At 37.5% G+C, this 13,252-nt stretch overlaps 1 pseudogene; it reads left to right on the top strand.

Moving 5' to 3' along the window:
- The first annotated feature begins 8,972 nt into the window (after positions 1–8,972).
- Positions 8,973–9,145, top strand: LOC120096371 (U1 spliceosomal RNA; annotated as a pseudogene).
- The last annotated feature ends 4,107 nt before the right edge of the window (positions 9,146–13,252 follow it).

Below are 13,252 nucleotides of genomic sequence, written 5' to 3'. Positions count from 1 at the left end.
ACCTTAGTATTTAAAGAAATGACTTATATGAAATTTGATTATATATAGCAATTATTTTCAATTTCTAATACCACACTTAAATTGCTTGTGGACTTCCAATGCATCTTGCTTAATTTCCAATATAATTTAGTTATCAAAAAATAACATTAAAACATATACTAATGAGGGTGAATTCAATAAAAAGTTAGCCACTTGGAAAAGAAAAAAATGCTATTATATGGGGAGATATGAAAACACTCTACTTGTCAGTTTACTTCTTTACAAAACAAAATAAAAGTCAATGCCAATGAAATGAATCTGAAATTTAAGCAAAAATATTATGAAGAAGGAGAATGCAAAGGAGACTACATTTTAAGAAGTGATAATTAACGGTACACAGTTAATACTGAATTATAGTGCTCTCTGACTGAGTATGTGACCAGTTTGACTTTTAAGAATTCCTAAAGGAGACTTAAGGGAGGCATATGCCTGAAAAGCAAGGAGAGAAGCAACACTGTGTTATTAATTGGAACTATAGTATCACATTCTCAAATAGAACACAGGAGAACTTGCCCTGTAATTACATATCTTCTGATTTTCTAGTATTCTACTCAGTGCTATAAACAACAAAATGAGACTTCTTCATGATAACATATCTTTGTGGAGTTTATTTTTTGATGAAAAGCATATGGCTTTGATGAATCACATAACATTATTTAATAATTCTAACTGTACTCGGAGCTATTAGATGAGAATAGAAGGGTGGCTGAGAATTTCACTGATGTCAATGAAATAAAGAGGACCTTGTTTTCTTAAGCCTTAAGCATTGAATGTATGTGAAGAGTCAGGAAAGTGTGGTATTAAAAAATCATCAGTGTGAGATAAGGTGAAATCTTTCCAGACTTGGAAATTTTTTATGTCTTTTGACTACTTTGTAAAAAGTATCAAGAATCTTGTCCTCTAGCAATTAAGTTAGTGTAACTGAATTTTACATTTTCCTACAGTAAAAGAAGAGTTTTCTTTTCATAAATGGAAAAAGGAAACCGAGCTGGTAAAAATTAATTCATGGAAAAGGGAAAATATTAATTACCAACATATATTTCCTATCTAAAATCAATTAGGTTTGTAACAGGCATCAAGAGTTATCAGCCCTCTCTATCGTAATTTATGAAGATTTAAACAAAGTATATTCCTGTTAAAATGTATAACAGCAGATTTTAAGAATATTTGTTATGTTATTTACCAGCCGCTTTTCTTTGTGTGAAATAGCTTTTGAATGATTTAGGATAAATTTCAGTTACAGGACATGGAACACAAGTGGTTAGCTATGGTCAGAAAACCTTGTCTAAATTATTGTGAGATATCTAGATATTTTTGGCATGCAATTTACCCATTAGTGTAAATGACTGCACTGAGGATTTTGCACAAAGGTATGTTACACATGTTTTAATCTTTAAGAATTTTAAATCTTCTGAAGGAAAAAATTATCCAATAATATTTGTCATCATAATTTTAAGTCGCGTTCCCTGAAACCTTGATACCCTTAGGAAGAAAAAGACGCGATTGAAGAATTACTACCATCATATTTACCTGTCTGTACCTCTGGGATGTGGCATCACAAATCTCTTGATTTCTGATCTGGAGGATGAAGATCATTATGGTCAGTATTGGTCCTGGCCACCTTGTCCAAGGTTATATACAAGATCTATCTTCGAAAGCCATGAAGCAAGAAGGTAAGCAGCATTTCTCCACGGTCCCTGCTTTACTCCTGCCTCCCGCTTCCTGTCCTTGACTTCCCTTGATGACAGACCATAACCTCTAAAAACGATAACCCCTCCCCTCCATCCAGGTTGCTTTTGGTCAGTGTTTTGTCTCAGCAACAGGGAGGCAAGCATATTAAATAATCACAAAAGTGAAAGCTAAAATTATATTTTTTTTAATGACAGGATAAACATGGAGAAAAGCAGGCACATGCTACTACAAAATCATACATAAAGCATGAGTGCATTACTTAACAGCTTATTTTTCTTATGCATGCACAGTTGTGTCTTTTTTTAATTAAATATATTTCTTTACTTACATTTCGTATGTTATTCCCTTTCCCAGTTTCCTGTCCATAAGCTCCCCATCCCCTCCCCATCCCCCATAGAGGTGTTCCCCCCATCCATCCCCCTTACCGCACCCCCCATTGCCCTGCACTGGGGGTCCAACCTTGGCAGGACTAAGGGCTTCCCCTTCCATTGGTGCCCGGACAAGGTTATTCTCTGCTACATATGCAGTTGGAGCCCTGGGTCAGTCCATGTATAGTCTTTCAGTAGTGGTTTAGTCCCTGGAAGCTCTGGTTGGTTGGCATTGTTGTTCTTATGGGGTTGCACGCTCCTTCAGCTCTTTCAATCCTTCCTCTAATTCCCCCAAGGGGGTCCTGTTATCAGTTCGGTGGTTTGCTGCTAGCATTGACCTCTGCTTTGGACATGCTCTGGATGTGTCTCTCAGGAGAGATCTGTATACGGTCCTTTTCAGCATGCACTTTTTAGCTTCATCAAGTGTTGCATCCTAAAATCATACTTAAGAGTGAACCTTATTTACTTAGTAATTAATGAGTGTCACCTGGCTCAGACAGAGGTACATACTAAACTAGTGAGACACTGGTCATAAATTACCAGGACTGGAGACACTCTCTAATAAGCCTGTACTGAAAAAAATTACCTCTGAAACCTTAAAATTTCTGGGAAGAAAATTCCAACAGTAATCCACAATTCTAGATGATATAACCTGCATAGTTTATCATTTTGACCAATAACAACAACATTGACGCCTGCATTTACTCTCAAACAACATTTCTTACTAGATTTGTTAGAGTATTGTTAGAGCATTACCAAAAGCTGTTCCTTTATCGTACAAAGTATGGTTCTAAGTTCTTAGATTATACAGAAATCTTAGGCTGTGTTCAGTGCACATTTAGAGAGTATATACTGAATATATGTTTCTCAATGGAGAAAAAGGTAGGTGGTGTTCACTGGATTTCCAACGTCCTGATATACAGGCAGCCGATGGAGCGTTATGAAAACTTTGGTCTTCTGATTTTGTAAGTGTAGCTAATGATTCGTGCTGAGGACATCTTCTGGCAGAAATCAGTCTTGCATCACTTACCATTAGCTTCTTGGAGTACATGACTACAGTACAGCAAGGCATTCCTCACCCTTTAATAGGTCTACAGACACTCATAGAGGAAGTTGTTATTGCTAAACATGCTAAAGAAAATAAGAAAAATTCTGAGACCAGATGACTCAACATTTCCTTAAAAAAATCTAATGTGGAAAAAGTAACATTTTAACCTATTTTTAAAGTATGTTTATAAACACAGTGGGGAAGGAGATGGTCATGAGAGGTGTAGTTGAGCACAAATCATAAGCCTAGGTCACAGTATTTATATTTAGCACCCACTCTTTGCCACCTGCTGTCAATCTTACACTATCATCTAGTTGTTATTATCAAAGTTAGTAATAAAAAACTAGAAGACTAGATCATTTTAGATGAGAATATACTTAATACGATTTCCCTTTTTCTTCCCTCTTCAAACACTCCATATATTCCTTCTTGCTCTTTTTTGAAATCCATGAACATTTTTTCATTAATTGTTAACTTCTAAGGTAAACTTGCTAAACTTGTAAGTATAGCCTACACAGTCTGTGTTGTTTGAATGTGTTTTTAGGGCCAATCGTTTGGTATAGACTATTTCTGCCAGTATCAGCATTCCTTAGTTTCCTATAGCTCTTTGTGTAGGTTTAAGGCCTCATGGTCTTCCCACTGTCCACAACAGTCTCATGTTGTCTATGTTCAGCTCATGTTTAGACAGTCATGTTGGTGAGGCATTCTGTGAGTAGCTTCTGTCATTACCAGGAGAACCCTCACCCAGCAAATTTCCTGACCTTCTGGATCTTACAATACTGTTGTAATGCTCTTTTGCAATGTTCTCTGAGCCTTGAATGGGGAAGTATTTTGTAGATTTATCAGTTAGGATTGCTTTTCACCATTTTGCATTGTTATTAGCTGTAGTTTTCTGAAACACTTCTTGTTGTACATAATAACTTTACCAAAATTAAGAAATATTATTAATACAACACCATTCACTAAACTTCACATTTTAGTCATATTTTGCTACTTTCCTCACTAATGTCATTACTAGTTTGTAGTCAAAAAAAGGATATTGGATTCATTCAACATGAAGCTTTAGTGAAGGATGAGGAGAAATACTGCAAAATTCTAACTTGGGGTCATAACATGAGTATCATCATCATGACCTGACAACAACTATAGTTACTTTGTATCTCCAGGTTTGATTCTCTTTGTGATTTCTTTCTTGTTTCTACTTTTATTTTTAGATCCTGGATTGTTTTTGTTCAATTGCTTCATCTGTTTGTTTGTGTTTTCCTATAATTCTTTAAGGGATTTTTGTTTCTTCATTAAGGGCTTCTACTTGTTTACCTGTGTTGTCCTGTATTTCTTGAAGGAAGTTATTATGTCTTTCTTAAAGTTCTCTATCATCATCATGAGATGTGATTTTAAATGCAAATCTTGCTTTTCTGGTGTGTTGGGATATCCAGGACTTTCTGTGGAGGGAGAACTGGGTTCTGATGATGCCGAGTAGCCTTGGTTTTTGTTGCCTGGGTTCTCGCACTTGCCTCTTGCCACGTGGTTATTTCTGGTGCTAGTTGGTCTTGCTGTCTTTGTCTGGAGCTTGACCCTTCCGTGGGCCTCTAAGCCTGTGATCTTAGGAGTGAGAGCACTCCTGGGAGACCAGCTCTCTCCAGGCAGGATTTGTGGGACAGCCTTAACTCCAGGACACAGATGTGGACCAGAAGGATCCTGATTTGTACAATATCAATCCAGCCAAAATTCTCACAAGGAAATAGTAGAGTATCTTAGTTAAGGTTTTAGTGCTGTGAACAGAAAAGATGACAAAGGCAGCATTTAATTGGGGCTGCTTTACAGGTTTAGAAGTTCAATCCATTATTACCCAGGCAGTGTCCAGGCAGATATGGTGATGGAAAAGCTAAGAGTTCCACCTCTTGTTGTTGTCTATATTTGCTCATCTATAGCATAGTTTACATAGAAATCTGAAATATGGTATTTCATCACCATAGTTCATTTGGTTAAATGAAGCATATTCTGAATATCGGGAGCTCTCTGTTCACCTTCTGCCTCATTAAGACTTCATTCCATTTATTCTCATGTTTGTTCATTTGTTTGTTTTTGTTGAAAACAGATTATTTCCTGATACAAAATATACTGATTACAGTTTCCCCTCTTTCTACTCTTCCCAATTCTTTCCTACCTTTCCTTCCTCCACATTCACTCCCTTTCTGTCTCTCATTAGAAAAGAACAGGCTTCTAAGAGATAACAGCCAGCCCTGAGAAATTAAAATATAATAAAATGAAGTGGGGTTTCACATTCTGTTTTGTTGTTGGGGTGTGGGAAGACCATTGTGGCAGACAAAACAGGGAGGTACTAGGCTATATCCCATCCTCTCTGTCATGGTGGTGACTGGTTTGAGGAATACCAGGGGAGGTAGAATGAAGCCTAACATGGGATCCAAGCCTGGGTGAGAAATGGCACAGGCTGAGGCTGAAGTTGGGGTTCCCAAATGCCATTGGGAACCAGAAGGAGTCAGGAGGGCACAGCTCAATATTGAAGGCTTCCCTTATGTCAATTCTTGATGAGATAAACAGTCTTTGCTTGTCCAAGCTGTTTATTCATCATAGAAAATTGGTTCATACAACTTACTTAGGGTGGACAAGAGATTAAATACCTTTTACTAACGGAATGGTCAGGAAGCTTATTGGCTAAACCAACAGGGCCAGCCCATCTAGATAATTGATTAGCATGGCGAACTCTGTGGTCTGTGCTACTTGACTAGTTATTATGATCCTCATGTGGGGTGTCCTGTTCACAGGCTACAGGGTAGGAACTGGGTGGGGAGCAGATAAAATGCCTACTCTTCTCAGATATGAGAATCACTGTGGTTTCTGAATCCACTCAACATTCCCAGTTTTTGTCTGGTGACCCAGTTCCACTTGGCCCACAATGCAGTGTAACCTATTATATTGAAGTTGGATTGACTCCATCTTCTTATTTTAGTCCTGGTTCTGACATGAAAAACAGTTCTCTAATTACATTCTCTACTTCTGTATCATTTTGCCAGGCCTAAAGTCAACTGTTTCAATAAGAACCCTGATTTCTTAATTAGAGAATGATGCCATCCACAACGATGGACTGACATTCTTTTAAACTCTGAGGGAAAATAAACCTTTCCTGTTTCCCATTGCTTGTGTCAGGCACTTATTCAGGCCACGGAGAAGTCTAGCTTTCAGGCTAGACAGAATGCAGGCTGTGAGCGAGAGGGAGCCTTCTATTGGCTGTGCACCTAGAGCTCCTCATTTGTGCTCTTTCTCTCAAAGGACTATCACCAGAAGGGAAGACATATCAGCAGAGTAGACAGACACCTTAGAGAGGATTCCTTGAGTGTAGGGCAGGAGACGGTGTGTGCACAGTATCATGACTGCAGAAGAGGCAGGAAGAGGAAACCTACGGAGGCCATATTTCCTAATCTCGGGTTCCTGGTGAGAGAACACCCATGTTCTCTCCCACTGCCAGACTATCAGGTGGGCGGAAAGTAAAACTGAATACAGTAAAGCCTATAATAATTGGTTATCAGAATATTACTCCTATTTGAGGTCTAAAGATTGGGAAATGGAAAGGATTGCCCCAATGGGAACTTCCTTTCCTTCCACAGTTTCTGTCATTCTACTTTGCAGATATGCAGGAGGAGATTGGATAGAAATATCCTTCCTGGTATTATTTCCTGTGAGCTTTCTGATTGTGGACTTAGGGCACCAATGGTAGAATCTTAAAAACAGGCGCTTCATGAATCCACGGCAACTTAGCATTGTGAACAAAAACAAACACAAAATTTCTTGCAGTTTTGGAAACAGATGAGAACTAGGTATTTTCAGACAGCATCTGAGCAAAAGAAAATTGCGTGGCCTGGGTCTTTCCACAAACAACAGCCAAAGGAAATAAATAAAACCATAAATACATAAATACATAAATAAATAAATCCACAAAACTAGAGCACAAGAGGTTCCAGAGCATTTGCTAAAAATCTACTACAAATATGAAACAGTGATGACCTTTGTCTGTGATACTCTTACGTCTATCATATCAGAGTGTAAAGGAATTTGTGAAACTTTATCAATCCCTTGGAATGAAGATATTTTAAAGGTTTGCTAATAATATGTTCTACTCCTAATATGCTTAAAAATACATTGTTAGATGAAAATACATTTGTGGTTTACAAAACATGTAAATACATGTAACTTGATGGAATTTACTTTCTTAAGCATAACTGCCGTCCAAAATCATTAAGTACTTCCTGAAACAGTAATTAGTAAGGAATGTAGTTCAAGTGACTTATAAAATTAAGAGGATTTAAATTGCTTCTGTTTAAGACACTTGTTCTAAAGTGTCCTGAGTCTGTGAGCCTCTTGTCATGCCCCTGTTACACAGAGATTAAAAGTTGTTGCCACCAAACCCTATAATTTTGGGAAATTTTAAATTTTGGAAATGAATGTCAGGAGTAACATCAAAATCTAATTAAAAGATCAACAACACAAAAGACTTAAGGAGTACTGGCCTTTTCAAAAGAAGCTTTGCTGCAGCTCCATTTAGCTGTATTTTGTTTAGAAAAGGGGGACTGTTTTAAGATTGACCACAAGATGGTGCTATCACAAAGCAATTTCAGAATAAAGCACCATCTATACCAAAGTCTATGTCTGTGTTTGTGTTTGTTTTTTACAGTGAATCTTCAGACTTTAACATTTTAGTTGGTGAGTGCCTTCCTCCAATTTATTTTGTATTTTCAGACCTATTTGATCTTGCACTGAGGACTGGGCAGGGGCATTCTATCCCTTCTAACAACTGCTCATTGACTAGCACTCAAAAGAGATTAATTAATCTTAAAACTGATTAATCTTTCAAAGATAAGAGATGATGTGATGGCTTTGTGGCACTTATTGACATTTGTTTACTTTTCGTTGCTTAACAGAAGAAAACATTCTGCTCTCCTGTACTCAGGGGTTCATTAACGTGGCTGTCAGTGAGCAAGCATTTGAGAACAGCCTCGGTAACAAGCTGCGAAGATGATCTCACTAATTTGGCCATGGCCTTTTCCTTTCTCACCATCTGCTGTTTTCTTGAAAGTTGACTCATTTAGAGAGGCAGTAAACAATTAAGATCTCCACTAAGAAAAATAGAAGCAGAGAGATAATGTTAAAAGTTTTGCTCTTGGGTTTTTGACAGTCTTCACGCGGCTTGCTCGCCTTGTGTCAGGAGGATGGGGTGACTAACTGTATGGGGACAGTTTTAGGAGCCTCAAAAACATCCATGATTGCAATTCTTCAAATGAGCCTAGTATCTCAGGATCCTGCACAGTCTACTATTCTGATAACAACAATTTTGGCATATTTTTACAAATCAAAGATAATTTTTATGAAATCATGCTATCAGATTTAATTTTAGGATTTTTAGTTATTTGCATCTTTCTGTATCTTGGTGCATGTTAATGCAATGCCCAAGGAGATAAGAGCAGTTCGACCCCCTGAAGCTCTAGTTATAGATGACTATAGGGCTCCTGAGCTTGAACTCATGATGTCCCTGTTTTAACCATCTGTGCACTGGTATTGTACACATGCACTACCATTCAGAGATTAGAAAGGCAGTTTGAATAAACAGTTTATTCTTTCAAGGTAAGTATTTCTTCAAAAATCCATTTTGTGCTGTTTTGATGTATGTCAAACAAGCTACCATCCTGGGAAACCATTGAAAGTTTTTTTTTCTTTTACACAAATTTATTCAAGTATAATTTACAAATAAAAAATGTATATGTTTAAAATATGGGACCTAATATAGGTTGTGAAATGAAGTTGATAAACATGTAATTCTGCCAGGGGAGATACCGTGATCACGAGGGTGTTTCTTCCAGAGTGAAGCTTATCCATTGCACTCTGGATGTGCTGACCCCTCTCATTTCCCCAAATGTGAGAAACTCGACTGCATAATTTGTGGTAGTGGGGGACTGCGTTAAAAAAACATGTTAAGTATCTCATATACTATGTGTTGAAAAAAACTAAGACCTACTCTCTTCACTTGTGAGGGCCCCTGTAAGTGCTTGCAGATGACAGAGAAAAAATATGCAAAAGACAAGAAGGAAATCTGGCTCAGCACGGCTTACTTAGCTGGTGTGGGTTCAAAGTTCTGGAGTCTGACACCAGGCAGCTTATTTTAGCCATATTTAAGCACAGCATAATTTGGAGGGTAGAGGAAATCCTGATGAAGTAACTCACTCTTATGTATACAACAAAGCCTAAGACATCATTTTATACAGGGACATTACAAAATTCATATGGCCTCTTGCATGATGTCTGGTAATGTTAAGTCAGAAATAATGATCTCTGCTAAGGATTGGTTTTATTGACTGAGAGTTGATCCTCGAAATCTGGGCTGTAGGGGGCTGTTGGCAGGGATAGTCTGGAATAAACAGACCTAATACTCTGGAGGATTTGGGTGATGCCTGCTCTATAGATAGAAAAAGATGACCAGGCAATAGACTATATTCATTCCCAGTATTCTGGTGGAAAACACGAAAACATTTTTCTTTGAAAAGAAAAGCATGCTTGTTTAACTTTTTTTGTTTACATGTGTTTACGAGGATCTTGCACCCTCTATATTCACCCAATCTGTCATAACTGAGGAATATAGTCACTCTACTGTGCCATTAGGGCCATAGCATGGTTCACATTGCATTCAAAGTTTCTATCTTTAATGAGACAGTGTTAAGTTCATTTCTTTGGTTGATTGTATCAATTTGAAACAAACTAAAGATATTTGGAAAAAAGGAACCTCAACTGAGAAAATGCCTTCACCAAAGTTGCCTTTAGACAAGTATGTGGGGCATTTTCTTGATTAATGGTTGATATGAGAACTCCCAATCCATGTGGGTGATGTTACCCCAAAGACATGTCTCTGGGTAAGAAAGTAGACATAGCAAGTCATAGGGAGCAGGCCCATAAGTAGCACCCTTCTTTGGACTCTGCATAAGGTCCAGCCTTCAGGTTCTTGGTCTGCTTTAGCTTACCTCAGTGCTGAACTGTGACTGAAATGTGTAAGTCCTTTCCTCCCCAGGCTAGAGTTTGTCATGGTGTCTTTATCACGGCAATAAAATTCTAACTAAAACATAAAGAGTAACATGTAGTTCCTCCTCTGCTGAGAGGTCAGGTGAGTGCTTATTCAAACCCTTGGCTTTTATGGTATCAATCTTGTTTTACATTGAATATTATAACTGATCTAATGTGACAGCATTTTTATACTGAGCTTATTAGTATTATGGTAGCATTTTATTAACATATGTCAATTATACATAGTAATAGACGTCATTATGACATTTCTGACATGTACTTGCAGCACTGAGTTCATATTAACCATGCTACCCTCTCTTGCTTCCTACCACTCTTGCCAATCTCTGTCCTCTTTCCAGCTATACCTACTCTCAATCAACGTCCTTTTTGTAGTCACTGTTTGTACACCACAGTTTAATTTACCCATTAGTCCACTGACTGACATCTAAGTTGATTCAATATCTTTGTAACTCTTAATACTGTTTCTATGAACACAGATAATATCTATTGAGATAATGTTCTTTTTTATTTCTGTAGATACAGAGCAAAATCATATGATTACTGGGTCATATATTTCCAAATGCTTCCATATACCTTTCCTTTTTCTCCTAGAATTATATTTTTATAGTATTATTGTTACATGGCAAATGTATATACCTGTATATTCTTAATATATAAATCCAGACTAGTATGTCTGTATAAACTTACTTTTATTTATATTTTCAGGAATAACCATTTACTATTAGGTAATCAAGTGGTATGTACTTCCCTGTGGATAATTATGTATCCCACTCTTAGCATTCCCTATTTGCCTATATTCCTCTACATAAAGTTAAGGCCTTATGTCTTTACATAGGGTTAAGGCCTTATGATCTTTTTGCTGTGTAATTAGCAAAAACACCAGCAGTATATGAAGATCCCCACACTTTAATTCCCACCATCTTTTGGCTTTTTACTAGTTGTCACATTAGCAAATTTGATGCGATCATCTCTGTTTTCAATTTGTATGTCTCTAATAGTGATATCATGTATTTTTTTGTATTTTAATGTTAGTAACTTAAACCACTTCTTTTTTTCAGATCGTTTACTATTTTTGTTAGAATCTGTGCTTTGTTCTTCTGTTTAGTTGAACATGAGTGATTTGTGTCTTTGATTATGTTGGATACTAGGTTCTGTGTGCATGATGTGCCAGTATATGTACCTGTTCATGTGTGACTGGGTGGACATACTTGACTGTACGTGAAGGCCAGAGACAGAGGTCAGTCTTACATGTTTTTACTGGGTAATTGTCCACCTTGATTTTGAAACAAAGTATTTCAAAGGGATCTGGAGCTTGCGAATTAGGTAACACCCATCGCTCCTCCTCCCCACCGCTGAAATTGTAAGTACCTTATTCAGTATCCAGCATTGTCTGCGGGTGGCTGAAATCGGGCTTAGATCTTTTTGCCTGCAAAGCATTTTGCCCACAAAACCATCTCCTCAACCCTTATTTTTAATTAATCCTTTCCTTTCTCTCATACCCAGGATTGTCACCACACTTTTTGACTGTCCTTTTGTTTTGAAGAAATATTTTACTACGTTGCTACTTAGGTTGTCATTGTCCCAGTTTTGCTATCATCACAATTTTTTTCAACAATGGTGTTATGGATTTTTATTATTTTTATTAAGATTTCTATGGTTTCAAACTTTACCTTTAAATCCAATATGTTTTTTTTTTACTTATTTCTTTATTTCTTCATCTTTACCCTCCTGATTTTATTCCCCTCCCGGTCTACCCTCTGACTGTTCCACAGCCCATACCTCCTCCTTGATCCCCTTGTCTCCACGAGGATATCCCCACCCCACCAGACCTCTAAACTTCTTGGGGCTTCCAGTCTGTTAAGGGTTAGGTACATCTTCTCTGACTGAACCCAGACTTGGAAGTCCTCTCCTGTATATGTGTTGATGGCCTCCTGTCAGCTGCTGTATGCTGCCTGGTTGTGATCCAGTGTCTGAGAGATCTCGGGGGTCCAGATTAATTGAGACTGCTGGTTCTCCTACAGGGTTGCACTCCTGCTCAGCTTTTTACAGCTTTTCCCAAATTCAACCACAGGTACCACCAGCTTCTCTTCATTGTTTGGGTACAAATATCTGCTTCTGACTCTTTCAGCTGCTTGTTGGGTCTTTCGGAGGGCAGTCATGGTAGGTCCCTTTTTGTGAGCACTCCATAGCCTCAGTTTTGTATAACACAGCATTTAAAAAAACCTGCACATTACATTTTGTGTTCAAAGTAACTTTGTTCAGGAAGAATTGACCATGGGCCCACATGTTGCACATGGAATAAAATACAAAAGTATGGCTCCTCGAGAATTGATCTTTTGTTCACAACTTTTGTAGCTATTTGGGACATTTGTTGGCAGGTGACAATTATAAGACTAGATTTCTATGATTGCTAAATTAGCCATTAGAATTTGATGAATATTGTGTGAAACCCAAGGAGAACTTTAGATACTGAAATCCCCTCTTACTGAAAATTGTAATAATTTTCATGGATTTATGACTTCCTTCTTGATATATGTGGCTCTAACTATATAATATTTTTAATTTTCTCCTTTGATAAATTTATTCAATTGTTCCCTACTTGGAATGCTAGAAGAAACAGAATAATTCTCTCAGTCTTCTTTTTAATTAATCACTCAAAATGGAAATAAAACTAATATTTGTGTTACATTTCTGTACTCTAAATTCACAGAGTTGTTTCTAACATTTGTTGTGATGAAGAGCTTTGTTTTGTATATATCATGTCATAAGACTTAGAAAGTCTTACTTTTACATGTCCTATTGATGTAGCTCTAATTTCATTCTCTTAATTATTTTCAGTAGTGAGTCCAGTGCTGAGATAAAGAGCATGGCAAAGGTCAGTATTGGTATCTCGTCCTTGGCCTCAGGGAAGAAACTCGGATTTTTTTTTTTTATTAACTTGAGTATTTCTTATATACATTTCGAGTGTTATTCCCTTTCCCGGTTTCCGGGCAAACATCCCCCTCCCCCCTCCCCTTCC

Source organism: Rattus norvegicus, chromosome 13 (assembly GCF_036323735.1).
Source record: "Rattus norvegicus strain BN/NHsdMcwi chromosome 13, GRCr8, whole genome shotgun sequence".
NCBI lineage: Eukaryota > Metazoa > Chordata > Mammalia > Rodentia > Muridae > Rattus > Rattus norvegicus.
Note: the sequence above shows the minus strand (reverse complement) of the source record. Positions and strands in the feature narration are given on the sequence as shown.